We start from the raw sequence: 27,282 nt of genomic DNA, 5'->3' as shown, positions 1-27,282 counted from the left end.
AGGAAAACTTGCGTTTCGTATGGTCACGCAACGGAGGAGTGGGCAAACAAAGCCGAGACAAGCCGCGGATGGAGGAAGTAAGAAAAAAGCATCGTTTCTTGGTCATTGAATTGGACTGCGAACAAGAGAAAGAGAATCAGCCTTGTGCACTGTTGCACATGAGTCAATTTTGGAGACAGAAAGATTTGCCGTAAGGCATACGGGGAATAAAGAAAGTAAAATAGAAGCTTTCAACTCTGCATCGTGCAGGAACTGCGGAAGTCTCACGGCAAGCTTATTGCCAGTCACCCAACGGTCATAGTTTTCAGGTAGGCCTGACTTCAGTATAGTCTTAATTCGTATCGCCTGCGTTCCAGGGCACATTCAAAGCAGGTTTCGGGAACCTGAAGTTGCCATAGGAGCCTAGTCTAGAGTCATTTACATGCACCACACAGGTGAAAGTACTTAGTTCTTACCAACGAAGAAGCTGTTTATATATATATATATATATATATATATATATATATATATATATATATATATATATATATATATATATATATATATATATATATATATATATATATATATATATATATATATTGCCACGACAAACTTGGTGACATTCAAGTTGTGCGCCCTTTGCATTGGGCACAGTGCACGCCGTACAGTGATGATGATGTTAATCAATAACAGGCAGCGATCTTCGTGGCACGGGCAGCCAGTTGGACCCGGCTCGCATGCGCCACGCGCACGAGGTGTCACGCGAGAAGAGGAAGACGTTTTTCGAGCCCAGTTTGGGAACGCGACTGCCGCGGATTCCTGCCGGACCGCAGTGACTTTTACTTGTGGGCACAAGTTCGCCTTTAATAAATACCCTTATTTTATTAACATCGTTACATTTCTGGTGGAGGTGCGGGGTATGAGTCGAAGCCCCACGAACGAAAGTCAGCGTAGCTCCGACAACCCACGAGTCCATCCCGTTGAACTGACACCTGTACACCAGCGGACCAGCCGCCGTCTTCGAGGTGACTCGCCCGAATTCGGCCCTCTTCTCTTCTTGCCAAGAGAAACTCCCACAACGGACGCCGCCACAATGACTACCCAGGTAACACCGGCACAGCTAGTCGTAAGCCAACCTCGCAAGCCGCCAACATTCCATGGTGACTCGTTCGAAGACGTGGAAGATTGGTTGGAACTGTTCGAGAGAGTGGCGAGCTTTAATGAATGGAATGAGAGACAGAAGCTCCGTAACGTCTATTTCGCGTTGGAAGACTTCGCAAAAACGTGGTTTGAAAACCACGAACCCTCTTTGACCTCTTGGGAGGAATTTCGACGACAACTGCTAGCAACGTACGCCAGCACGGATCGTAAAGAAAAGGCTGAAATCGCACTTCAAGCCAGGAATCAGCTCACAAACGAGAACGTGGCGATGTACATCGAGGACATGTCCCGCCTGTTCAAGCGTGCTGATCCCACCATGAGTGAAGATAAGAAGCTGCGCCATCTCATGCGTGGGGTAAAGCAGGAACTCTTCGCAGTTCTCGTCCGCAACCCACCGCGCACGGTTGCCGAGTTCAGGTGTGAAGCAACGACCATCGAAAAGACGCTGGAACAGCGGGCTCGGCAATACAACCGTGAGGCAAGCTGCGCACCTGTCCATGTCTTCCCTGGAGGCCTGCCAAATGACCTGGAAGCCCTGCGGGAGCTTGTCAGGTCAGTGATCAGGGAAGAGCTCAACAAGTTTCAGACACCTCAGGCTCCAGCTGCACTATCTATCGTCGACGTTGTCCGGGACGAACTCAGGAACGTCATACGGGATCCAGAGCGTGAGCCACAGCCGACGCGGCGCATCCCAACGTACGCCGACGTACTCAGGCAACCTGCGGTACACAGTAGTGGAGCAGTTGCGACGACCGTTCCCTACCAGTCGACAGTACAAAGTGCACCTCGTCTACTGGAACCACCGGCTGCCTATCAGCCTTTAGCACGTAGTGCACCTCGCTTTGTGGAACAAAGGCCCCGGAAAAGTGACGTCTGGCGTGACCACGAGCGTAGGCCTCTGTGCTTCCACTGCAGAGAAGCGGGTCACCTGTATAGGTTCTGCCCGTACCGTCAAGTTGGGTTAAGGGGTTTTCCCTTAAGCGCACCATGCCCCCGAAACGGTGAAAGGCCAGCGGAGATCGAAGAATACCTGTCGACGCGCCAAAGCCCCGTTACTCTTCGCCAACGTCAACCACGATCACCGTCACCCATGCGCTACCGATCGCCTAGCCCACGCGCGTCTCCAAGATTGCCTAGGCGTCGTTCACCAAGCCCACACCAGGAAAACTGAAGCAAGCGACCTGTGGAGGTGAGGCCGCTGATAACCAAAGTTACGAAGATCCTCCAACGCGATTCCAGTGCGGTGACGAGATAATTCCAGTCTACAGGTGCAGGAACGAAACGATTACGTCAGATTTGCGGTTGATAATAGACGGATGCGAGCTGAATGCCTTAGTCGACACCGGCGCTGATTATTCGGTAGTAAGCTTCAAGATGGCGAAGCGCCTTAAAAAAGTTGTGACGAAGTGGACTGGTCCGCAGATACGGACGGCAGGCGGCCATCTTATTACGCCCCTTGGCCGATGCACCGCAAGACTTACGATAAAAGGCTTCACTTACGTTTCTGACTTTATTGTACTGCCAGAATGTTCGCGGGAACTTATATTGGGAATGGATTTTCTACAAGCTAACGGTGCCATAATTAACCTACGTAGGTCCAGTGTATCTTTCTCGACAAAACAAGCTATACCTGTGGAAGAATCGGAGGAGCGACGTCTCGCTGCACTGCGCGTCGTTGACGATGACGTAACTGTGCCGCCACGCTGCAGTATAATGGTTCTTGTGGAGAATGAAAGATTTTCCGACCGCGAAGGCATAGCCGATGGAAACATCGAGCTCCTTTTCAACAAAGGTATTTGCGTGGCTCGGGGCCTTGTTCAGTTAAGCGATGGCCGTGCAAATGTCGCACTTACAAATTTCGGTAATGAATTCCAACACATCGCACAAGGAACAGCTATTGCCTATTTCCACGAGTTCTGTGAAGCGACCGAATTATGCAGCCTAACTACGTCAACTGCCCTGACAGGAACCTGCAGTGTCGACAGATCCATTACCGTCAACCCGAGACTCCCTGAAGCCCAAAAGAAACAGATATATGCCCTGATAAAGGATTTTTCTGACTGCTTCTCCACGTCCTCGAAGGTACGGCGCACGTCTGTTGCGAAGCACAGAATCATAACAGAGGACGCCACAAGACCGGTATGCCAGCACCCGTATCGAGTGTCACCAAAAGAAAGGGAGATCATCAAGAAGCAAGTAGAGGAGATGCTTTCAGATGACGTTATTCAGCCTTCCAGCAGTCCACGGGCGTCTCCGGTAGTGCTGGTTAAGAAAAAAGATAACACACTTCGATTCTGCGTCGACTACCGTAAGCTGAACAGCGTAACCAAGCGGGATGTGTACCCCCTTCCGCGTATCGACGATACGTTAGATCGGCTCCGATGTGCAAAGTTTTTCTCCTCCCTGGACCTCAAGAGTGGATATTGGCAAATAGAGGTGGATGAACGGGACCGTGAAAAGACAGCATTCGTGACCCCTGATGGCCTTTACGAATTTAAAGCACTTCCATTCGGCCTTTGTTCCGCACCCGCAACGTTCCAGCGAATGATGGACTCTGTGCTTGCAGGATTGAAATGGCAGTCATGCTTAGTGTATTTGGATGATGTGGTCGTATTTTCCACCACATTTGACCAACATCTAGAGCGCCTGCGACTAGTATTAGAAGCTATTCGAGCAGCAGACTTGACAATTAAGCCGGAAAAATGTCAATTCGGCTTCGATGAACTTCGGTTTCTCGGACACGTCATCAGTGCTGAAGGCGTTCGACCAGATCCCGAAAAGACAGCAGCTGTTGCGAGGTTCCCGACACCCACGGACAAAAAGTCAGTGCGACGTTTCTTGGGTTTATGCGCATACTACAGAAGATTTGTGGAAAACTTTTCAAACATCGCTGAGCCCTTTACAATACTGACAAGAGAAGATCAACCTTTCATGTGGAAAAGCGAACAACAAGACGCCTTTGACGAGTTACGGAAACGCCTGCAAGCTTCTCCAATCCTTGCCCATTTTGATGAGACAGCCGACACTGAGGTCCATACCGATGCGAGTAACGTCGGCCTCGGTGCCATACTAGTGCAGTGGAATAACGGCCAGGAGAAAGTAATTGCTTATGCCAGCCGTAAGCTCTCGAAAGCAGAGACAAACTACTCCGCAACCGAGAAAGAGTGCCTTGCAGTCATTTGGGCAATATGTAAATTTCGGCCCTACCTATATGGTAGACCATTCAGAGCAGTCAGCGATCACCATTCGCTTTGCTGGCTGGCGAATCTCAAGGATCCATCCGGACGACTAGCAAGATGGAGCCTTAGGCTTCAAGAGTATGACATTACTGTCGTATACCGATCGGGGAGGAAACACAGCGATGCCGACTGCTTGTCACGCGCACCCGTTGAGACAACTGTGTCAGAAGAAGAGGATTTCCCGTTCCTTAGCATTGTTGACACTTCACAAATTGCTCAACAACAACGAGATGACCCGGAATTGCTTCCGCTTATACAGCGCCTGGAGGGACTGGACGTTCAACTGCCGCGTATTTTCTCTAGGGGGCTATCCTCGTTCTGTCTGCGAGGAAGTGTCCTCTACAAGAGAAACTTCGAGAACAGCGAGACAAAGTTTTTACTTGTCATACCCACATCTATGCGAGAAGAAGTTTTGCATGCATGTCACGATGAGCCGACGTCTGGACACATGGGCGTGAGCCGTACAGTCGCCAGGATTCGTCTGAAATATTACTGGCCCAAGTTATTAGCATCAGTGCAGCACTACGTCAAGACTTGTCGCGAGTGTCAAAGGCGCAAGACTCCATCCGTAAAACCGGCCGGCCTCCTCCAGCCAATAGATCCACCAAACGCCCCATTCCAACAAGTCGGTATAGACCTCCTTGGACCCTTCCCAACATCATCTTTAGGCAAAAAGTGGATAGTTGTGGCCACGGACTATCTGACCCGTTACGCAGAAACTGATTCCCTGTACAATGCAACGGCTGTCGAAGTTGCAAAATTCTTTGTCCACAATATCGTGCTCAGGCATGGCGCTCCCACAGTTGTTATTACCGATCGTGGAACGGCCTTTACTGCGGACCTAATGAAGTGCTTGTTGCAAATGACACATACTGATCACAGGAAAACTACTGCGTACCACCCTCAGACAAACGGTTTAACTGAACGCCTTAACAGAACACTGACCGACATGCTTTCGATGTATGTCGACGTTGAACATAGGCTGTGGGACGAAATTTTGCCATACATCACCTTCGCATATAATACGGCCGTTCAGGAAACAACACGAGTCACCCCGTTTGAACTTGTATTCGGCCGAGCAGTAACCACAACTTTGGATGCTATGTTGCCGTTAGAGGCAGAAACCCATAACTCATCTGACCTAGATGATTTCTTGCAACGAGCCGAGGAGGCACGACAGATGGCAAGGTACCGAATACGCCGCCAACAACGCATCGACTCCAGCCGGTACAACCAGCGCCGTAGTGAAGCTCACTACCAGCCCGGTGACAAGGTGTGGGTATGGACCCCAGTGCGCCGCCGTGGACTGTCTGAAAAGCTTCTGTGCCGATACTTCGGCCCTTACGAAATACTTCGTCGTATAAGCGATATCACTTACGAAGTGAAATCCGCTGGACACGAGAGCCCAAGACGGCGCAACTCCACGGAAGTTGTGCATGTTGTCCGCATGAAACCCTACGAGGAGAGGTCATGAACAACAACAACAACAAAAAAAGTGAGAGCCCACAGGAACCCCTACTTCGTCTCACGCATCGGGCCGATGCGGCAAGGAGGGGGATAATGCCACGACAAACTTGGTGACATTCAAGTTGTGCGCCCTTTGCATTGGGCACAGTGCACGCCGTACAGTGATGATGATGTTAATCAATAACAGGCAGCGATCTTCGTGGCACGGGCAGCCAGTTGGACCCGGCTCGCATGCGCCACGCGCACGAGGTGTCACGCGAGAAGAGGAAGACGTTTTTCGAGCCCAGTTTGGGAACGCGACTGCCGCGGATTCCTGCCGGACCGCAGTGACTTTTACTTGTGGGCACAAGTTCGCCTTTGATAAATACCCTTATTTTATTAACATCGTTAGAATATATATATATATATATATATATATATATATATATATATATATATATATATATATATATATATATATATATAGCCCGACCTTTGTAGTACTATCAAAAGACAGCACAGGGCAAATTAACTACAGTTCGTAATTGAATTGAAGAAACGGTAAGTAAATGGAAATGAATGTGGATGAAAAAGAACTACTGGCCACAGCTGGGATAAAAACTCCCGTATTCGCATTACGCGGGCGCTGCTCTTACCAATATCGCTACTGCTGGTGCCGTTTTCTCATACAATTTCTGGGGTACTCATGTTCATCTGCCACATCTAACCCTCATATGATAGATAGATAGATAGATAGATAGATAGATAGATAGATAGATAGATAGATAGATAGATAGATAGATAGATAGATAGATAGATAGATAGATAGATAGATAGATAGATAGATAGATAGATAGATAGATAGATAGATAGATAGATAGATAGATAGATAGATAGATGCATGCATGCATGCATGCATGCCCGGTCACTATGATTGCTCAGAAGCTTCGGTGGCAGGGCACATCGCATGATGCGACGTGCACTTTAGTTTTCATTGCATCACTCCAGCACTCTCGCTGAACGTGCACTTGGCCGTTACATACCGCGCACATGATGCACGGACGTAGGGGCGATGCATCGATCTTTCTTGCCCGTTCTGTTCACGCGGGGACGTGCGCATACCGCGGGGCTCTTTTCTCTCTTCCGTTCGTCGTCTTATTCCATTCTCGTCGTAGACGCCACCCCGCCCTCCCACAAGCCCACCGGGCGTGCCAGCGCCATCTGACATCGAAGCGATTGATCTTCCACCGCGTGGACCTTCCTTCGATCTGCGACGTAAAATGCACATTCCTTACGTTTCCTCTCGTCTCTTCCTTTCCTTTTGCGTTAATTTGTGTGTGTGTGTTTTTTTTTGTTCTCGTTGCTATCGTTGGGCCATACAGACTTCGTGTTCTTCGATCTCTCACGTACCGGGACTACGCTAGGCTCGCTGCTGCACCTTTTCTTTTTTTTTTCTTTTTCGAGACGCAGATGCGGTTTGCTCGTTTTCCCAAAGTTCTCGACGTTTCTGTTCCTCGACGCATGCCTCGGCGGTGGGCTTCCCCACTTTGCCGAGAAGTGTCGCATATCAGCTAAGGGGCACGCAGCGCTGCTCCTTTCGGGGCCGTGTTTCTCCGAAGACGACGGCGTGTGTTATTTTAACCCGGCGTGGGTTCGCGCCGAGTCTGATATTTTTCTTTCTCCGACTCGACGCGCTCAGAGAGTAATTCCCCCGACTTGACTGCGACTGTTTCGTCCTTCGGCGTCGTCGTCGTGGTGATCCCGGCATATAATAAGCGGGCCGAAAGCCTCCCGCGCGAAAATTCAAGCACTTTGCAACAGTGCCATTCTAGGAAATTATTACGTAGCTCCGGGATAACATTTGACTCCCTTCGCAAATGAGCGCGGGCATGATGGTCCATAGACTAGCCACCAAAGCTGCCCGCCCTTTGTTGCTTGATTTGTCCACACGCCGGTTGAGACGGTAGCATGTTAAGACAGTGTGCCGTGTCGAGGCGTCTACTGGCTTCCAGAGACACGTGAAGATGCCTAAAATCACTTTTATGGGAAGTGGGTCATCAGTATACCCCGTAGGGGCGTCTGCGTCAGCAGCAGGCTTTTGGTGTGTTGCGACACCCAGTCCCCGAACACACGAGGGTTGGCCCCTACCGCCTTCTCCTTTCCTCTCTCTTCATCTTTTTCTCCCCACACCCCTTTGCTCGTGCAGTGCTGTTGAGGTGTCCTCCTGTGAGAGACCATTACGGCACTGCACCTATCTCCTCCATTCTCTTTAAGATCACTTCACACACACATATCAGTATATGCAGCATCACTATTGCTATATTGATACATTTTAGACATTTACGTTACGCCAGCACAAAGATTTCACTACACTCCATCTTAATTCTGATTGGAAGTCTTATCGTGTTGCTGTGCTATTCTCGTGCTTCAAGTGTTGTATAGCTATGGAATGCGAAATAGCTCGCTCCCGAGCTTTGGATAATCTGGGCCCGTGTTCCCAAAAAAGCCTCTTGTGCTAGATTTGTACGTAAGAAATTCCGGCCATTCCTAATACTGAAGATATTATCGGCAAAGGCTGATATATTGCCATTGCCATCGATATATTCTCATTGCCACTGGCAAAGCCAATGGCAAAGAGCACTTACGAACGCGTGAAGCCTTGTGAATTTGGCCCCTGAACTTTAGGAACTTTCTTTCGCCCTTTCATTGTTCGATATACATAAATAACTCAGCGGTTGCATCATCTCATCCTTTCATAGAAAAAGCCGGACACACCTCAGCGTTCCGTCCTTCCCACCTGCGAGATAATTGCGAGGCTACGGTGCTGCAATCCGCCCGCGCTGTAAGTAATAGGGGATGATGCATGCAATCACAAATTCGCACTGCAGGGAGTGCCATTAAATCCAGATTTCGGCAGCTCCGACCACCGCGTGGGCTGGAGGCATATTCAAATCTTGTCAGTAACGCTCGTTCCACTCGCTATAGCTTTCTGCAGTTCCGCGACAGCTCGCCGAGTCGACTTTTTCTCGTCTGCGTTTCTCTCTCTAGTATATATACGTCTGTGTGTGAAGCTACACGCACAAAACGCAATGTAAAGCCTTCACTGGAACTGTCGCTGTCTGGCCCGGTATAGCTCGGAGGCCTTAATTAGGCGGGCTTTGGTTCGGGCCGGTCCCAGCTGGCCGCGTGATCCGGCGTATGAAGACCGTGCCAACTCGACTAGTGACCGTTTCCTAACGCTGCGTTCAGAGAGTGGGCTGGGAGTCTCAAGGCTCACCGGCGAGGTGCCCTAGTTGCCTAGGTGACAGTTTGCCATGTGCTGCCTTCTTCGCTAACGTCACGCTCCTGGAAAGAACTCCTCGGCCTTCTTGTCCCTTTCCTGTCGCGGAGGGTTCGTTCGAGGGAGGACTAAGGTGTCAAGGTGCGCGTATGTGAAACACGCTATATACGAGACGTGTTTTGTTTATTACGCATCGGTGTGAGGCTGCTCTTTTGGCTTTCAATGAATGCGAGGAAAATGAGTGGTGAGAGCTGCTCTTTTTATCCGAAGTCATCGAAACGTTAAACGAAGAAGAAAAGAGTGCAAAGAAAAATAAATTCGCATGTGAACGACGTAACGCGAAATCGAACGATCTGAGAAAGGAGCACAAGGGTTGCTGCCGATATAACTTGCCCGAAATTAGTGGTAGCGCACTCACAGGGGCAACAGCTTCTTTTTATTGAAGCATTCATAGCAGCTTCAGTTTAACATGAATGTTTGCAGAATGATGTTCATTTGTGCAGAAGTGCTTTTTAATTTATACGTTTTTCCTGTAGTCACTTGACCCTCCTAGTTAAAAAGTTACGCTGATGTTTCGCTGCTTGGTTCTTGCAATCTTTACATCGCAAAACATGCTAGATCTCCGCGAAATATCTCAGACCAATCAGTCATACAGATGATGTTTTTCTGATTTCTAATTTGTTTTTCAATCGTGTTTTGTTGTTAAAAGCCGTACCATTGAAATGAAACTGCATCTGTCTCATACTTTCGGGAACGCTCTGCATAACTTCTTAGGATCGAGCGAGGAATGATGGAGAAGGCTGGAAGCTTTTGCCAATAAATCACCGCTTGTTTCCTGTTAATTCGTTCCAAAAAGTCAGCCTGATTGCCTGGAATTTCGGCGTACGTTAACGTATTTGTTCCTCTTGGAAAAGAGTGGGGCAAAAAAGTTGTGGCATTTTGAAATAAATCGCCTTCTTTCACAATAAAGCCTGCTGGTAGACATTAGGCGCACGGATGCGAGAATTTTCGGTCCAGAACAAACAATGGACATCCGCGTTCAGTAAACCGTTCGCAAACAGAGTATGTTGCCATCTCTCCCTGAATAAAGCCTGCCGGAGCGGAAAATCTTTTGTGCCATGAATCACTTACTCTTTCTTTATATGTAAACTGGGGCAGAGATTGGTGATCGATGGGAGAGGCCTTCATCCCTCAATGGACATGAATGCAATGATGATGATAATATAAAACGCTGCACACTAGAACATATAGTTAAAAGCCTCGCTGCTGTGGTTATTTCGATTTCTTGGTGGTTGCTCCTTGAAATATTAGGATATAGTTTAGTAAACTGGGCCTACGACTGATATCGCATAAGTAACCATTCGTGATTTTAATGGTCGCAGTTGCTTGTTTCTTTGAACCGGCTGTCCCGTTAGTGCAAAGTGATCACTAGCAATACCGTTAAAACATTCTGAAGTCGTTAAAAGGTAAATAGAAATTGCTCATTTCAATCTTGACCCTATATCGCTCACGTATATGCTGATATTGTCTAGAGCTATGTGTAATACTAAAATAGAAAGAAAGAAAAAAAGAAAGAAAGAAAGAAAGAAAGAAGGAAAGAAAGAAAGAAAGAAAGAAAGAAACTCGGAGAAAGAAACTGCAACGTAATGAAAGGAGCGAAACGAAAAATACTCAATATTTCCCTTCTTTTCTTCTGACATCCACATTGACTTGAGCTCTCAGTAGACGGATATTTGGAAAGCTGAACTAGTACCGCGTTGCTCAATTCGTGCGCATGATATAAATCGCATACTTTCTTCTCGGGCTGTTTCACGTATTCGTAGGTTTGTTTCAATGAACCCAATGGATTTTCTATGCTTCGATGTAGTACTCAGGCGCAATGTGGTGTTGCTTACGGAGAGGCGGGATTCGGGGCCGCTTGTACCGGAGCTGCCCACTGCAAGTTGACGCCTCATATCGTATGATGCTTCAATGTGGCGTGTGACATATTGCACCCTTCGCTCCAATCTCTTGTTTACTCGCATTTGACAGGATACTGTTGAATGTAAGTGATGTCATACTCTCCTTCCCATTTAGTGTTTCTTGCGCTTTGGACGTGAGAAAAATATTTCTTTTGTGCTTTCCTTATTCTATACTCCATTTTATACATCTGTGCAACGCTGTGGAAGCTACGCAAGTAGTGCGGTCTCCAAATTTTATCACTCCGCGCGTTCCGTCTGTTCTTCGCTGGGCGCCAGCGACGTCTGCTCGCCCGAGCATGCACGTGAGGCTGCCGCGACGGGATGCAAATAAAAAAGAACGAAAAGCAAATTGATATAAAACGACATGTTAGCAACCGAATGGGCGCATGGTTTGTCTGCTTCTAAGGGTGAATTCTTGTTTTCATTCAGAACTGACCTTACATAAAGAAAATTTTCACAAATACCGACCAGAAAACACCAAACTGTTTCTAAGTGTGAATGCGTCCACAGCAAAAAGTATCTCTAGCCTCCACAGTGTTGCATCTGATGTATGAAACGGAGTATAGTTCGCCCTTCCCTCTGTTCTGTGCTACGCTGTTGGGCAAAGGAATGCATACATTTCTTTCGACGATGGCGTCCCGTTTTGCTCCGCAATCCGTCTATCAAGAAGTCGAAAGTAGCCACCAAGTGTCACTCCTGCCCAAAAAATACGAATCCGTGGCGGCGCGAACAGATGTTGCAGAAATAAATTCTCTCGGCCTGTACTTCGCCCAGCTTTGAAGAGTGCCTGCTGCAACATTGCTTCCTTTCCTCTACCTTCAATCGCCAAGCTTCAGCGGCCGACGACGTCATTTCCAGATTCTTGATAAGAGTACATATGCACACATTTATGCGTGCACTCAAAATCTGTTGGGTTGTTCCACTGTATTCATCTGTACAGACTCGCAATACACTGAGGCAGAAGGAGGCGAAGAAATGCCTAGTGACGTGTGATGCCCGCATATGCAAATAACTCGTTAGCGTGAGCGATGAATGCGGTTTCGAGTTCGGCGCCGCAGAGAGTCGCATTATTTTCCGTGACGATGGAAGGCTTCGAAGCCACTTACGAAATTGTTTCAGGAGATTGGTTTGGCCGTATACGAGTCTCATTGTATTCGCGTCCCTTACGAAGCGCTACTCGCTGATCATTGGACCTCGGGCAGCCTGGTTCACTTGAAGAAACGGCGAAACTCGTGCACTGTAGAGCTATGGAACGCTGCAATCAACTTGTAAATTTGCACAGCGTTAAAAAAAAAAAGATCACGAGTCGTCATGCCGGAGTGCTTAGCGTCTTGACTTGGTTTCGCCTACCATGTACGAACCACATCTGGATAAAGCAAGCATAACTCAGATTCTCAAAATAATGTACCTTCTGAGTTGCAAATAAGGAATAAATGTGTTCAATAAATAAATAAATAAATAAATAAATAAATAAATAAATAAATAAATAAATAAATAAATAAATAAATAAATCTAGGAATGCTTCATGGTTCAGACCCACTCGGACTTGCTCGGGTTTTCTAGATTCGAATACTCACTATCACGTGTGTTAAGTGAATTTCAGTGAGTGTAGACATGCTTGAGTCTGTCGCTTTCCAAAAAGTCGCTGCCTCTTAGCTCTAACGCAGGCACGCACGCACGCTTCAGTGGCGATTGTCTGCAGAGAGAATTGCTACGTATCGCCGTCAGACGTTCCTGGGAAGCACAAAAGCTATTGTTGGCTGGTTCGACATGTGGCCTGAAACGAGTTACTGGCCCCACAATTGACCTGCAGTAATTCAAGCGCACAAGGCGCTTTGTCTCCGTGCTCTTCTCAAAGCCCTTTATTGTCCCTCCCAGTAGCGCATATCAGTTAGTACATTCATGAGAGCCAATAACCTGCGAGTTGGCTCTCGTCAAGTCTATCACAGCAACCAGCGACATAAATTATTTGGGCAAGGTTTCCAAATAGGGAACAAAAAGCAACGAAAGTGGATTCACAACTTTGGCTGACCAGGATGGCCACACACTTGTTTCAGCGTGGCGAAAGGGTATAGCTCGCAGGGCGAGATTTCAGCCCCACGGCTGGTGACCACTATCTACAATGTAGCCGTCGCCATAAACCGCCACACTGCTGTCGTATTTAGCGCGCGTGCGGGTGGAACAAATTTATGACTTTTAATCCTGGATCTTTGTGAGGTACAGTTAAGCCACTGTGTTGTCGAGGCTGTAGCCGACTGCGTTAAAAACGTGGTTAAGGTACACTGAACATCAGCAGTACCTGTCGCGCTTTTTTGAATAAACTGATTTCTTACTCTGCTCAGCATCATTAGTAATAGCATAACACATAAGCAGGCAAGGAGCTCTAAGCCTTACTGTCTTTAGAGGTTGTCGTGTTGGACACACCTTTTCTTGTTCCGTTAAAAGACATGTTTTTTTGCCGCAATTGAACATTCACAAAAAGGAAGACACATAAAGACAACACGGCCGCCCGTGTTGTCTTTATGTGTATTCCTTTTGTGAGTGTTCAATTGCGGCAAAAACATGTCTTTCAGCAAGCACCAACTAGGCCAACAATCAGTTCTGTTGCAACATTGTTCCGTTAGAATGCAAATAGGCTATAACTGCAATGAGAGGGATGAGAAAATAAAATAAAAAGAGACCAAAACAACGTAAACCGCGACGTACGTTGCAGGACGTTGATACTTAGCATCACCATACTGGACAAGTACTTTGTTTTTATTGCAGCAGAGCGCACTCCGAAGCTTCGTTTGGCGCTGCTTCAACCTTGATACTTCGATGTTGTCGCAGCAGCATCTCCCTCCCATTTTTTCTACAAGCCTTCCTCCGACACTTTGCGTATGGTGTGGAAGCTTGCTTAGAGTGTAGTTTGCGTACAGTGCGAACTGGCATGCGAAACTGGACAGTGGTTCGTCACTAAGTTATTCTTTGAATTCATTGCACATTTCACAGGGCCCTATAACCCATGAGAAAACGCCTTACGCATTTATGTGTACATCCCGCTATAATATGGACGGTGAAGAATGAAAGGATTTTACTTTTTTTAAATTAAAGGGCCCCTGAAACGGTTCGGACAAATTTTGTAGGCGCATAGGGTACAGCTTAAGTAGAACATTCGCACCACAATTTAAGTGAAGCGTTACGTATTAATGGAGTTACAAGCGATTAGAAGTTACCCTCCTCCCTAGCCATGCCTTTCCTCCTCAACTCGCTCGCCGAGCGAGCGGCGCTAAGCTCCTCCTTCACTGGTCCTGCGTCACGATGCGACGTCACATCGTCCACTTCCGGTTGTTGGAGCACGCCTCCTCCCGCGCGAGACCTCTCCGCTGGCCGCTTGGCCGTCGACCCAGAGCCATCGAAGCAGCGTGCGTTGCGAGCATTCCGTCGTAGCGCCGAAGGTGGCCGGTATTCCGGTAACCACAAGCAAGCTGGTCATTTCGGCAAATGACTGGAGGCATAAACTCAAGCTGATGAAGCAACTTCAGAGTAGACGTACGTGAGCAGCCTGATCGGTCTGCACTGTCCATACACTTGTTGGCGCAGCGCTTAACCAGTCAAACGAAGGGCTAATATTGCTCTAACCAAGTGTAAAACATTTTAAACATTTATAAGAACAACGTGTTGATGATTACACTCCTGCAAAAAATACACACCAGCAGCAAAGAACAATGCACTTCGTTGCTGCTACTGTGTATGGTTGAGCTCTGTGCCACCAGGTGGCTGCACCGTGCAGACCATTCACATTTACCTTTCTGCTCATCTCATGGCTCATCCCGGCGCAGTCAAGCGGCCAGACCCTGTCCCCTTGCGCTTGTGTTTGCCCTAATACCGGACTTGCGAAACGCTATTGCGTTAGTAATCTTCCGCTGTAAAGTGACGGCCACAAACGCGCAAATCTTGGCGCCTATCGGATAGCCGCAGTCCGATGCGCAGCAGCCAGTTCGCTCGTATGCTGCCTGGCAGAGAGACACGATTTCGCAACTTCACATATTTCCAGTCGCTACGTCTGCAGCCCACAACGCAACAAGGGTGATTCATCGTGCTCACGAAAAGACTGATCGACACTGACGGCGGAGCTCTCGTCAAAGACTGCGCACGTTGTAACACAAGCAGACGACACTTGCTGTGTGCCGGAAGTGCTCAAGTGTACTAAAAAACTATTCTTGTGTATTCTCTTTAAGTTGTTTTCTCTTTACAAAAACAAAGTAACTAACATTCCAACTATTACGAGCATCATTTGTTCACCATAAAGTTGGAAAAATTATCGACCACGCGCCCTCGTCAGCCAATCAGATAGCTCGCCCATGTGATGTCATATGGGTTATTTGCATCATATGGGTAGGGGCGGCTTAAAATTCCGCCGAGCAGTGCGCTGCGATCGACAGCGATGTGCATTTTTAAAACCTTATAATAAATTACACGCTTTACGCAGAGCACTTAGATGTGTCAATTAATGATCAGAAGGACCTACTCTAACGACTCAGTACGTTTGTAGAAAATCGCCAAAATCGTTTCAGGGTCCCTTTAAAATATTTCAGTGTTTTGACAGGGTTCTAACTAGCCTCTTGCGGTAGAGACGAGCTGTGGTCCTGAAGCTATTGTAGTTGTAGTCCCCCAAATCTTGTAGCCCACCGCATCTATATATCTTCGGGCCCTATCTGGGTAAGTTCAGCAATTTTTCAGCCGTGTCTTTAGGAGTTACTAAGACACGTAATTGGGTGGTATCTCCACTGTTGTAATGTGCGAATCTGTACAGTCATGCTCATATAGTAAGCGCAATAAGGCATAGTAAGGTTGCTTTTATTGAAAATGTTCTATTTATAATAAACGGGTACTATTTTCCCGTTTGGTTATGAGGGGTAAGAGCGAAGATTTGGATGAAATTTCACGGAAAAGGACATCTTCAATAGTTACTCTAGGAAGTAGTATATGATTCTCTCTCTGTGCTGTGGCTTTCATCTTCGCCTTGTCTACTGCGTGGCAAGGAAGGCTTAAAAAACAAATGAAAGAGGAGGAAAGGAGAAATAAGGCACATGTCAACGAGAGGCAAGAAAGTCTCTCTGATCCTGGACTGGTTCAAGAAAGTCTCTGTTTGAGCAGAATTCGTACTTTAGACTAGGAGGTATTTTTGTGAAGGCATTACTTTCCGAAGGTATGACTACTACTTATCAGCCGAAGTGTCACTCCCACTTTTGATAGATTCAGCGTTGCCAAAAGTGTGTCGTGATGCACGCCTTGGTATCGGGCGATAAGGTTTACACTCAGGGCCAGTTTCTTGACCTGCGCCATGCGTTACGATTTCAACGGTATCTTTCCTTCCGTGACGTGTGAAAACGGGCGGACAGAAGGTCCTTATCTTCGTCCAATGTCGTGTATATTTGCAGAAAAAGTGCTTGTTGCGATGAATATGCGTTTGTTGTTCAGTTCTTGCAAGTTCGAAGGCCCGACAACTTTTATATTTTTTCGCTTACCTTTGTTTCGTTTCATTTTGTTTTCTTTCGATCTCCGCTGAAGTTTAACGCTTGACAAGTGACCTGCGTAATTCTGTAGGGATACCTTTTATGAAGGTTACGTTTGTGCTTTGTCTGTCGTCCAAGTGCGAAAGCCGTCGTCGAGTATTTTGGTCGAGGAAGGCGCCTTCACACTTCAAGGCTTCCCGATAAGAGCTCGCCTTGGCCTTATCCAATGGATTCGACGGGCAGAGGCCGACGGTGAGATATAAACAACCAGAAGTAGAAGGAAGATGGAACAGTGTTGACTCCCATGGGGGCGACCTCGCTGCGAAGGTGGTCTTGTGAATTCACTCGTTTCTCAAGACCCCTCGCAAGCTTCGTTTTTCTTGAAACGCACTTCGCTTCGGTTCCTTCAACTTGCTGACAACATCTTGCTGTAGAAATTGCATTCATACTGAGATTATGCTACGTTCTAACTAAAAATCTTCCCTAAACTGGAAACCTTCCACCACGACAAGAAAGAAATACTAAATAAATAGTTCTTGACATAGTGTACAACTTGTCAAGCGTAGTTTATCTAATCTTCCGTCGGTGGTAAGATATAGGAGACGTCCTAATTATGAAATGACACCAGAGGTTGTGTGGTAGCGAGTGAAGCATGCTAGATTTTATGCCACGGAATTTGTGAAAAGAACCAATAAATAAAATGACATTATATATATCGAAATGCATCTACAAAATTTGCTGTAGCACATCAAAATCACGGTATTGGTAACCTATAATACTAATCCTTTACAAGCCCTACAAGCGCCGACGTAACAATGTTCTTTTTCTGTCCCAGCAATAGATAACAATAGCAATAACGTTGGGCTACTCTTCATATTATTCACGAAAGTGATAACGCTCACTTGGTAGGACCAATACATTAGTATGTTCCGTGGTGGGCGGCACTCAATAACCAAGCATCAAAAATTTTTAAGTTTGAGTTTATTTATGTAGTGCCGTTTTGGATTTCTTGTAATGGGTACATGCTTTCCAACTCTTCCATGAGATTCTCATCGGCTTCATGAAAATAAATATTACTGTTTGGCGCAGCTGAGAATGACGTTAAAATAATCTGGATTCAATCTCGGCTCTAAAGTAAATCATTAGCCAGCTGCCTCATGTAAAGTTACCTTCACCGTTCAATACTAATGTCAATGGCGAAAAACGCTTTACAGGGTAGTGTGACCAGCCGCCCTGCGTAAAGATACCTTCACCGTTCAATGATGATGACAATGACAAAGAACGCTTTACAGAATGATGTGGCCAGCCCCCCGTTCAAATCTACTTTTACAGTTCAATGATGATGTCAATGCAAAGAAGGCTTTACAGGGTGATGTGGCGAGCCGCCCAGCGTAAAGCTACCTTCACCATTCAATGATAATGTCAATGGGGAAGAACGCTTTACAAAATGATGTGGCGAGCCGCCCCGTGTAAATCTGCCTTCGCCGTTCAATGATAATGCCAACGGAGAAGAACGCTTTACAAAATAATGTGCCGAGCCACCTCGTGTAAAGCTACCTTCACCGTTGAATAATAATATTAATGGTGAAGAACGCTTTACAGGATAACGTAACCAGATGCCCCGGGCATGAAGCTTTCAATGATGATGTCAATGGCGAAGAACGCTTTACAGAATGATGGGGCCAGCCGCCCGTATAGAGCTAGATTCACAGTTCAATAATAATATCAATGGCAAAGAATACTTTACAGGATGATGTGCAGAACATTTTACTTTTAAGAACAAGGGACAACGCAATCTTCCAACCCCGAAGTGCGCATATAATTTACGGAGAAAAAGAAAAATCCAGAATTAGATCACCTGGAAGCATTTGAGTTCAGCAGCAGATCTTGGATCTAACTTGCAAATTACTAATTATGTTTTTACCTAGTTGCCTTACGTCACATATTGCACTTTACCGACTGTAGATCGTGAGATTGCAGGGCGTATACACTTGAATAGTATTCTGTGGACGTCATGGTTTCAGAAGTATGCACCATACAACTTGCTGTAAGCATGCACTGCGGTTTCACTTACCTATTCTAAATTCTCCTAAATACTATACGCGAATTCGTACCACAAATTGAATAATGGAGGTGTATTAATATATTTTATATGGGTTTTTCACTCTTCTGTAATACAAAGAAGATCTGCCTTGTCATGAGCACAGGCTCCGCAAGCCAGAAAAGAAAAAAAAGGCAAGAAGAAAAAACAGCTTGTGGTGCCAACAATGAGCGCGAAATACGTTACGCCACACTGCTGTGATCTGCCCCGCAGGTCATGTGTCGATTTAAAGAAGGAAAAATGTTGGCTTGCATTTCTTGCTAAGGGACTGCAAGCATAGTTTGCAAACAACACTCCACCTTTTTTCCTCGCTCAGCCTCACGAGGAAGTTAAAAATACCGTGCTCCAACTATTTGCTTCTATTTTTGTTTCAAAGCGGAGCTTTCTTTGCTTTGTTGACCGTGGTTGTTGCTGTATCGCCGAATGGCTTCCAGGCAGGAAAGCACACTTATAACGAATCAGCTTATATACCAGGTGTTTCTGAGAAGACCTTTAATCGCCTGTGGCAAATAGCATAATTCTAGTCCTTGAGCTGGTCTACGCGAAAATGCGGACACTAACTTGCAAATTACTAATTACGTTTTTAACTAGTTGCCTTACGTCACATATTGCACTTTACCGACTGTAGATCGTGAGATTGCAGGGCGTATGCACTTGAATAGTATTCTGTGGACGTCATGGTTTCAGAAGTATGCACCATACAACTTGCTGTAAGTATGCATTGCGGTTTCACTTACCTATTCTTTAACAAAACACCGTTTTAATGCATTGAAGCACAAAGGGAACTGGGCCTCAATGCATTTCATTGCAAAATTCAGGAATAGATATCTCGAAACTGGCTCATGCTCACAATTGGTTCCAATTGGATGTATCTGGCCTTGCGAACTTCCAGGCTGCAATTTGTAAAATGCAGTATGTGTCAGAAAGTAATTGAATAAAAATTATATTGACACGTGTACGTATATTTATCGGGCGACAACGTTTCGCCGCCTAACAAATCTTATCGCACAGCACGGGACGCGTTTGCATGTATCCGAAGTTTCTGGAAAGTTATCGATGCTTCTATCCGCAGTCCGTTGTCGCCGAACCTTGTGTTATCTGATTTATTCGCCTGACGCGCATGGTGTAGAACTTTGTGGAAGGCATGCGGGTCCCGCCGATTAGTCTGGAAAATTCGATGACTACTGTATAAAAGCCGACGCGCATGACCCGCTGATCAGATTTTCGACGATCGCCGACTGTGTTCGCCGCTATCGTTGTGCTTTAAGTGTAGCCTGTTTTGTGGGCACAGGTCCGCCCAATAAAAGCCAGTGTTGTCTTTCACAGTACTGCTACTGTGTTCTTTCTTCACCGTCACTACCACGTGACAATATTTTTGAATTTTCTGTAATTAGCCGATTATGCCTGGCGATTTCTCCGTCCAAATAATGCCCGCATATATGGGCATTTCAGCTCAAGCATTTAATTTGATTTAGCTATTAGACACGGATGATTTTTACAGATTACTGAAAGCCTTCGCAGAAACACCCGGTATAGTCATCTGCGCTACTTTACATATATAGTGATGGACGGCGCTGTTCTCTACGAAATTACGCAATTGAAGAACAAGCCGGAAAAGGTATCCTTACTGCAGAAAATATTTGTCTTCAAGAGCACAAATTTTTATTCAAAGTGAAGTTTTCTATACGTCCTCGCTTGGTGGTTTGAGCGTTTGCTCGGTCGGTTTCTCTACGAGTAAAGTGTACCTGACGGATAAAGTAAACTGGACGGATCTCGGAAGCAGTGCAATCCGTGGTTGCGTGGGCCCCATGGTGGAGGTCTCCGCGTCTTGTAGTCTTGTCAGGCAGCCACGTCATCGTTATGCTGCAAGAAAGCGGTGCAGACGATGACATTTAATTAACCGCGTTGCAAAAGCTTCGCTTCCCATAGATTCCAAACATGAGCCTTGGATCGCATATTTCTTTTTTCATGTGAATCAAGAAGATTTATTTTTGTTATTTAGAATAAAATTCACCGAACAAAGAGCCCCTAATTAGCCCACACAAAAAGGAAACGGCGCAGCAGGATTCAAATGCTTTGAACCTCTCCGCCCGATTCCCTAACTAGACGTACACTCAACCTGCCTAAACTGGTTAAATGTTTCTCTTTGGCTCACACAAGCATTAAAATTTCGTAACATTTCAGAACACTTCATCTGCGTGGAAGATCGGCCGCAGTGGCCGCTAAACCAAATTTTAGTTTTTTTCTTTTTGTCCCAAACGGCCACTTCCAGCTCTCAAATTACTTTCAGCGCTTGGTCGCTTTATTTGAGCTCGTCGTCCACTTTCTAGTTTTTCAGATATGCTATAAAGCACCATGTTGATTTTGGCTCTCAGCATCCAAGCTCTTACGCTCACGCCCAATTCACAAAATGGGATAGAACGCGTGTACGCTTCGATAAACGCAGAGTTACCCATTAAAAAAAGAGACAAAAAGCAACTGCAGAGCCGAGCCTGCCCTTTGCCGATGACGAGCCAGTGCTGTGAGCCGTATAAAAACCTTGGAAAGGAAGTGAAGGTGGGAGCTGTCCATTAAAGTCGAACAGTCTTGCAAAGTGCTACTTAGCGTTAACCTGACTTCAAATGCTGGCGTTCAGTAACCTTGCCGGTCGTCGAGAGAGGCCCTGTTTCAACTGAGCGCATTTTTGTCCACTCCCACTTCCTGTTTTTTAGAATATTCCTCAGTACCTACCATTTCATGCGAACTTATTTCCTCGTCATTGGCGTCGTAAAGTTGCCGTTTTACCCCGGCTTATCAGCGAGGTCTTCTAGCGGAGTTCATTATCTTCACCGCACGAGTAAATAACTGCGTTTGTTAGCTTTTTTCTTCGTTGGCGTAATGCACGCGTAACTTTACTTGTATAGCGGAATGTAGGAGACAATTTTTTCACGTTAAGCGTCGAAACTGGGGAAAAAGAAACTGAATAAAAAATAACAAAAGAAAAAGAAAGAACTGCAGTGTAAGCTGGAGAAATAAACAAATCATATGGGCATGAAATTAAGCGTATGGAGCATGCTCACATGAAGTAGTTTACGTTCTCTATGGGTTGGCAATAAACAGTAGTTTGTTTTTGTGTTTAGATCCTTGTTTCGATCACCCGCCGTGGTTGCTTAGTGGCTTTGGTGTTGGGCTGCTAAGCACGATGTGGCGGGATTGAATCCCGGCCACGGCGGCCACATTTCGATGGGAGCGAAATAAGAAAACACCCGTTTACTTAGATTTAGGTGCACGTTAAAGAACTTCAGGTGGTCCAAATTTCCTGAGTCACCCACTACGGCGTGCCTCATAACCCGAAAATGGTTTTGGCACGTAAAACCCGGTTCTTCCTTGTTTGGATCGTTTTACTTTCTTTACTAACCCCGGGTATGTTTGCTGCAGTTAGCGCCTTTTCGTTTCCTTTAATAAAATAAGGTTATTGGACTTATGTGTGCTCTCAGCCTTGTGCATGTTCTACTGGCAGGAGCTCAAAATGATTTTCATTATTACTATTCCATACAGTATAAAAAAAAAACTGTGATGTGTGAATCAGGGGCATTACAGTTGCATTTGAGACATTCTCGCATGTACTAGATGTCGCTATACTTGCTCTCCGGTAATGATCACATCCGTGGGGCCACGACGAGAATAAATTAATCAGAGCGAAAGTAAGCACCGGAATGGTTTTTGAATCACAGGTTTCTCTTCGGATGACTCACGCTCCAACCAACTGTCCCATTACGACATCATTTTTTAATGCTTTATTTCATATAGTATACAAAAAATTTGATAAGAAGAATTGGGGGAACCGAGCGGCTCAGTTTTTAGCACTATTTAATGACTATATGAAGTCACCAAGCAGTGATGGCCCACGACAACATAAAATATTTACCCCACTTTTCTTTTTTTGGCAAGCTTACAGGTAAAGTCTATATTTCCTTCTTTAGAGCATAACGTTTTCCAAATGATGTAAAATGCAACTTCGGTGTAAATCGAATAGATGAGAAATTTTAAGACATTCAGCACGCCTTCACGGGCCCTGAGCTTAAGATCCTAATATCCTCCACGAGTCTCGGAGGCCGCACATTACTGGCGAGCGCACCCCAATGCCACAAACCATCAAGTAAAAAATTTGTGGTGAGAAGCCTCAAGTTGGCAGATATTCGCTCGGTCCTTCGCCTTATATAGCGAAGGGCCCACCACGACGTTGATATATAAGGGGACGTGGCCTCGCAACAAAGGGTTCAAAACGTAATAGCCTCTCATCGCTCGATGGGGCCTCTCTTCCTTGCCTCTCTCTCTCTCTTTCCCCCCTCACTTCTTTTCTTCTTTTGTCCCTTATAACGGAACATCCAAGAGTGTGATCTGAGCCTTTTTGTTCACAAAGGCTTTTCAAGTAACCGTCTTTCTTTACTTACATCGCGCCGTTGTTCTCTCTTCGGTTCTTGTGTTCCTACTATAGGTTCGCGGCCTTAGTGCGACTGCCTCTGGCTTTGCCCTTGATCTCGCATTGTCCTCGAGATGGCAAATAAACCCCGCAAGAAAAACTGGCCCGCTGTTCCATCGTCCGAACTAAAAAGGGGAAGCTCATTCCTGGCTACCAAGCGAATCGTGTATCTGCTGCTCTATTCTTTCGGTCGTGTTAGTACAGCAGGAGAGGCATTAGTAATGAGACCACTGTGGAGTTGAGGCGAAAAGACTGCTGTGCTTCGGGCCAGTCTCGTCCGCTGGATAGTGTTACTTGGTCTCTTCCATCTAGACATTGTATCTGTGTGGCGTCGAGTAAGCTGCAGTATGCTGCCTTTCTTTTTCTTACTTGTAATTGTTGCGGGACAAAATTTGCTTGATATTTTAGAAATGTTGCTTCAAGTCTTTAGGCCTTTGGTTCAGACGGTTCAGACGTCACCGATTCGAACGCAGAATTCTAAGGTGCAGAAACTTTCAGTAGGCAAATACTCGAATGATTTGAGTCAAGCGTATTGGGCGAAAAAGAATAAGACTAGCATAAATAACATAGGAATGTCCTTATGTATTTCTTTAATTTTGTCTGCGGAAAAAAAAAGAAGGCTGCAAAATTTAAGAAACGTAGTTACGACTCTTACAACTGTAATTTAGAACAAAGGAAGATACATGTTAAATGTTTTCAGCCAATAATTATGGAGCAGGCAGACAAACAGACAGACAAAAACAGACAAAATTTGCAAATGATACGTGCATCTAAAACATACCGCTATTTTGTGATTATGCCTTTAGCGAGAATCACGCAAACAATAGCTATTAATTACGGGCAAGCACCCAACTCGTACGCTCTAATTGCGCTATAATTACAAATTACCCAGACCCCGATATGCCTTGACTTTGTGGTGCAGTTACAGGGGCCTAAACTTGGTCCTAATTTTCTTAAAATTCGACGATTTGGATTTTTTGAGAGCGCGGTCATGTAGCAATAAAATGAAGGAACACCATTTTAAGGACACAGGAAAAACCTTAATAAAGTTTTCCATTCATCCATCTATCCATCCATCCATCTCACTTGAGAACAAACAATGAAAATCTGACTTTCTACTGTCACTAGAATTTGAGCGATTATAAATCTGAAACGTTTCGACTAATGTGTCGAGCAATTGCTGTAAGAGGCCTTCTGCGTTTAATAGCATCGTTTTACCTGCACCGACGAGTTACAGCAGGGCATTAGAACTCCACGTTTGTCTGTGAAGTGGAATTCTATAACGGCTCATTCTTCTCTATCATTTTGTTTCTTTTTTTTTGATAAACTATTTTCTTTAGGTATAGCTCTAGCAGGCAAAGGAGCATCTATGAGCAAAACTGTTGAGACCAGGGTAGAAGAAAACAGAATGAAGTAAACAGATTTCTAAGCACAAAGCGTAGAAAAAAACTTAATATTGCGTCAGAATAGGTAGTTGTTGGGCTAGTTGACTCAACACTTAGCAAAAGGAGAGCGCAGAAGTGTTGTGAAAAAAAGAAATAAAATAGACCAGACAGGAAAGACACCGGAAAGAAAGGAAAGATAGGAAAATACCCTGGTGTCTTTTATTATTGCGGTTCGGAACTTGCAAATATACGAAAGGAGTGGAGAAATGCTAACTCGATTTTGTCAATGCAGTTAAGCATGCATGGATGGTTTTTCGCATGGAATGTTAAGATATTGCTAAGACGCCACTGGATGCAAAAAAATTAAACCTAAGTAGTAGTGGTAGTATTCATGATGATCACAATATCGATGTAGAAAAATTGCTGGTTGCTCACTTAACACGGTCATGAAGTAATGCACTGATGGAATAACATCTTAAGGATACAGGAAGCTGGCTTGTGCCTTCTGTTTGCGGTGCTTGTTCGCCGTGGTGAAATGTGTTCCTACGAACGTTACGTAAACAAGTTCTACTACGCTTATTAACAGGCAGTAGTCCATGCTGCTGAAAAATGGCGAGCACTGTCCACACAGAGGGAGACCAGTCCATCGTTTACCCAGCGACATCGTGCTCTTGGTGGTGGCTTCTTTTCTTTTGACGAAGGCTGTACGCATATATGCCGGCGCGTGCGTTACACATTGTGAAGGACTTCGCGGCGAAAATTAGTTTTCGCCTCGCAAGATAATTTAGCGGGAAGAAAAATTTGCGACGACGATGCGAATAATGCGGGCGAAAAAAAGAAAGCATCCAACCGGGATGAATGAAATTAGGGGGACGAAATGAGGCCAGTCCTCGGAAGGCCGAACAATGGAACACCACGTCTTTCAACGAGGAGGAAATGAGGATGATACAGAGGAAGAAAGCGAAGATAAAAAAAAGGAGAGCTCTAGAGAGGAGTAAAGAGACAGATTAAAAAGAGAAGAAAGAGGCACAATGCCAACGAATGGCTAAACACGTCGACGAGTACACACCGAGTAAACCGACGAAGGGGGAGGCGGCGACGACAGCGCGGTCATGAATGCCACGTCTCGCATTAACATTAATTTCCGCCGTTTTTCCTTCTGCTGGAGTCTGAGGGCAGTTAGGGAGAGGGTTGCGCAGAAAAGAAGCAGAAGCAGAGGCAGTAATACCAGCACAAAACAAGTTACGAAAAGGCGGCGGAAGCGGAGATGACGTTACGAAAGTGAAGCCGGAGAAGCCATCTTACCATGGGAACATTGTTTCATGTAATGGAAGCTGCAGCTGACCTCAGCAAGTCAGGAACTTGACCTTTCGAGTGCACATTTCATTGTGCAACTGCGGTGTCGTCTACTCGGTCTTGAACGCCGTTCTGAGCACAGGACGGGGCACAGTTCCGAGCATATTCTTGAGCACAGTCTCACGCGCTGTCACGGTTGCCAGAGCGTGACCTTATTGCCACTGCTCTGCATCCACGCAGGTAATGTCGTGACGGAGTGTAGTATGCAGCATAAACTGGAGTCCGGCTGGACACGAGTCCTTATTGTTGGGGATTTCACGCAAGGAGTTGAACTTGGCAAACATTACTCCCTGCCGACAAGTTCACCTTTCCGACGAAATTGTTTTGTCGACCAGGGAGTTCTTGCCCAATTATTTTTTTTATTGAGTCCATATATTATAAGAACAACGCGGATCAGGCTTTGCGCAAACTCACAGCGGTGCAGTACTCTTTTGTTTCCCGCATGAACATGCTTGTACACGACTCCGCTCGTATTTCTTGTGATTGTGGTTTGACCTTATTGACTGAAACAAATGAAAATAGGCGGGGAAAGTCGACCACCGAAGAACCGGCCCTGCATATAATAACGAAGGAAAAAGAAACGCACAAGCGAGAGATACGCAAACATGAAATCACCCCCGTCCCCCCTTTTCCTTTCCCTGTACACACGCACGGAGGCTTGCGCACACACACAAAAGACAAACATCTCGGCAAACGCCAGCAGTGCCGCTTTCAAGATTCTTTTTACAACCTCTTTGCATACGCAGGACGTGCTTTTTATTCCGCGTCCTAGTTTTTCCTTCCCCGAGGAAACCGCGCTTTGTGCTAGGAGCAGTCGACGCCAGGAGCAAAAGGACGTGTATGCGACAACGCACCAACAGCTAAAGCTAAGCCATTCACCCATGTATACATCACTTGCCCCCCTCAACGCTTTTCGTTGCGCCCGCTTCCTTCACCTCTGTGCGGAGATTACTTTTCCTTATCGCCGTCCGCGTACCATGCCTGATTTGTTTGCGTTTGTTTAAGCCATGGCGCCCGGCGATTAATTATGCGCGTAAAGCAGTTAACGCTTACTTCTCTCTTTTGTAGCGTGCGACAATCTCACTCTTACGTCTGCATAGTAAATTGCGCCTAGATTTTTTTTAACGGTCTTCTTGTTAGAGCGTCGTGTTTCTTTTTTTCCTTCGGACAAATTTTGGAAAAGTGTGCCCAGGAATAACGAATTCGTGTGCTGGGAAGCCATAATGGGTAACAGGAACCTCGCGAGAGATTTCATCGCCCGTTCATTACAAAAGTTGCGGTTGCTTTACTTATTGCTGCGAGTAACTTTAGTGGCCACTCTTGCTCGCTTTGTTAGAAATGAAAATTTCTCCGCGTTTGAAGCAGAAGCCCCACGTTGGACTCAACTGCATTTTCACTTTCCCTATTCAAC

General features: G+C 45.8%; 1 protein-coding gene across 3 annotated transcripts in view; it reads left to right on the top strand.

Annotated features, from left to right (window-relative positions):
- Positions 1-27,282, top strand: part of LOC139060093 (glutamate receptor ionotropic, kainate 2) — a 636,178-nt gene that overhangs the window by 101,586 nt on the left and 507,310 nt on the right. Inside the window, exon 1 of one of the 3 annotated variants that reach the window (XM_070538907.1) lies at positions 16,741-16,819. The exons of the other annotated variants lie outside the window; for them this stretch is intronic. The gene's annotated coding sequence lies outside the window, so the exon portion shown is untranslated. Of the gene's footprint in view, positions 1-16,740; positions 16,820-27,282 lie in introns of those variants that run through there. 3 annotated transcript variants of the gene reach the window in all.

The sequence above is a fragment of the Dermacentor albipictus genome, chromosome 5, assembly GCF_038994185.2.
Source record: "Dermacentor albipictus isolate Rhodes 1998 colony chromosome 5, USDA_Dalb.pri_finalv2, whole genome shotgun sequence".
Taxonomy (NCBI): Eukaryota; Metazoa; Arthropoda; class Arachnida; order Ixodida; family Ixodidae; genus Dermacentor; species Dermacentor albipictus.
Note: the sequence above shows the minus strand (reverse complement) of the source record. Positions and strands in the feature narration are given on the sequence as shown.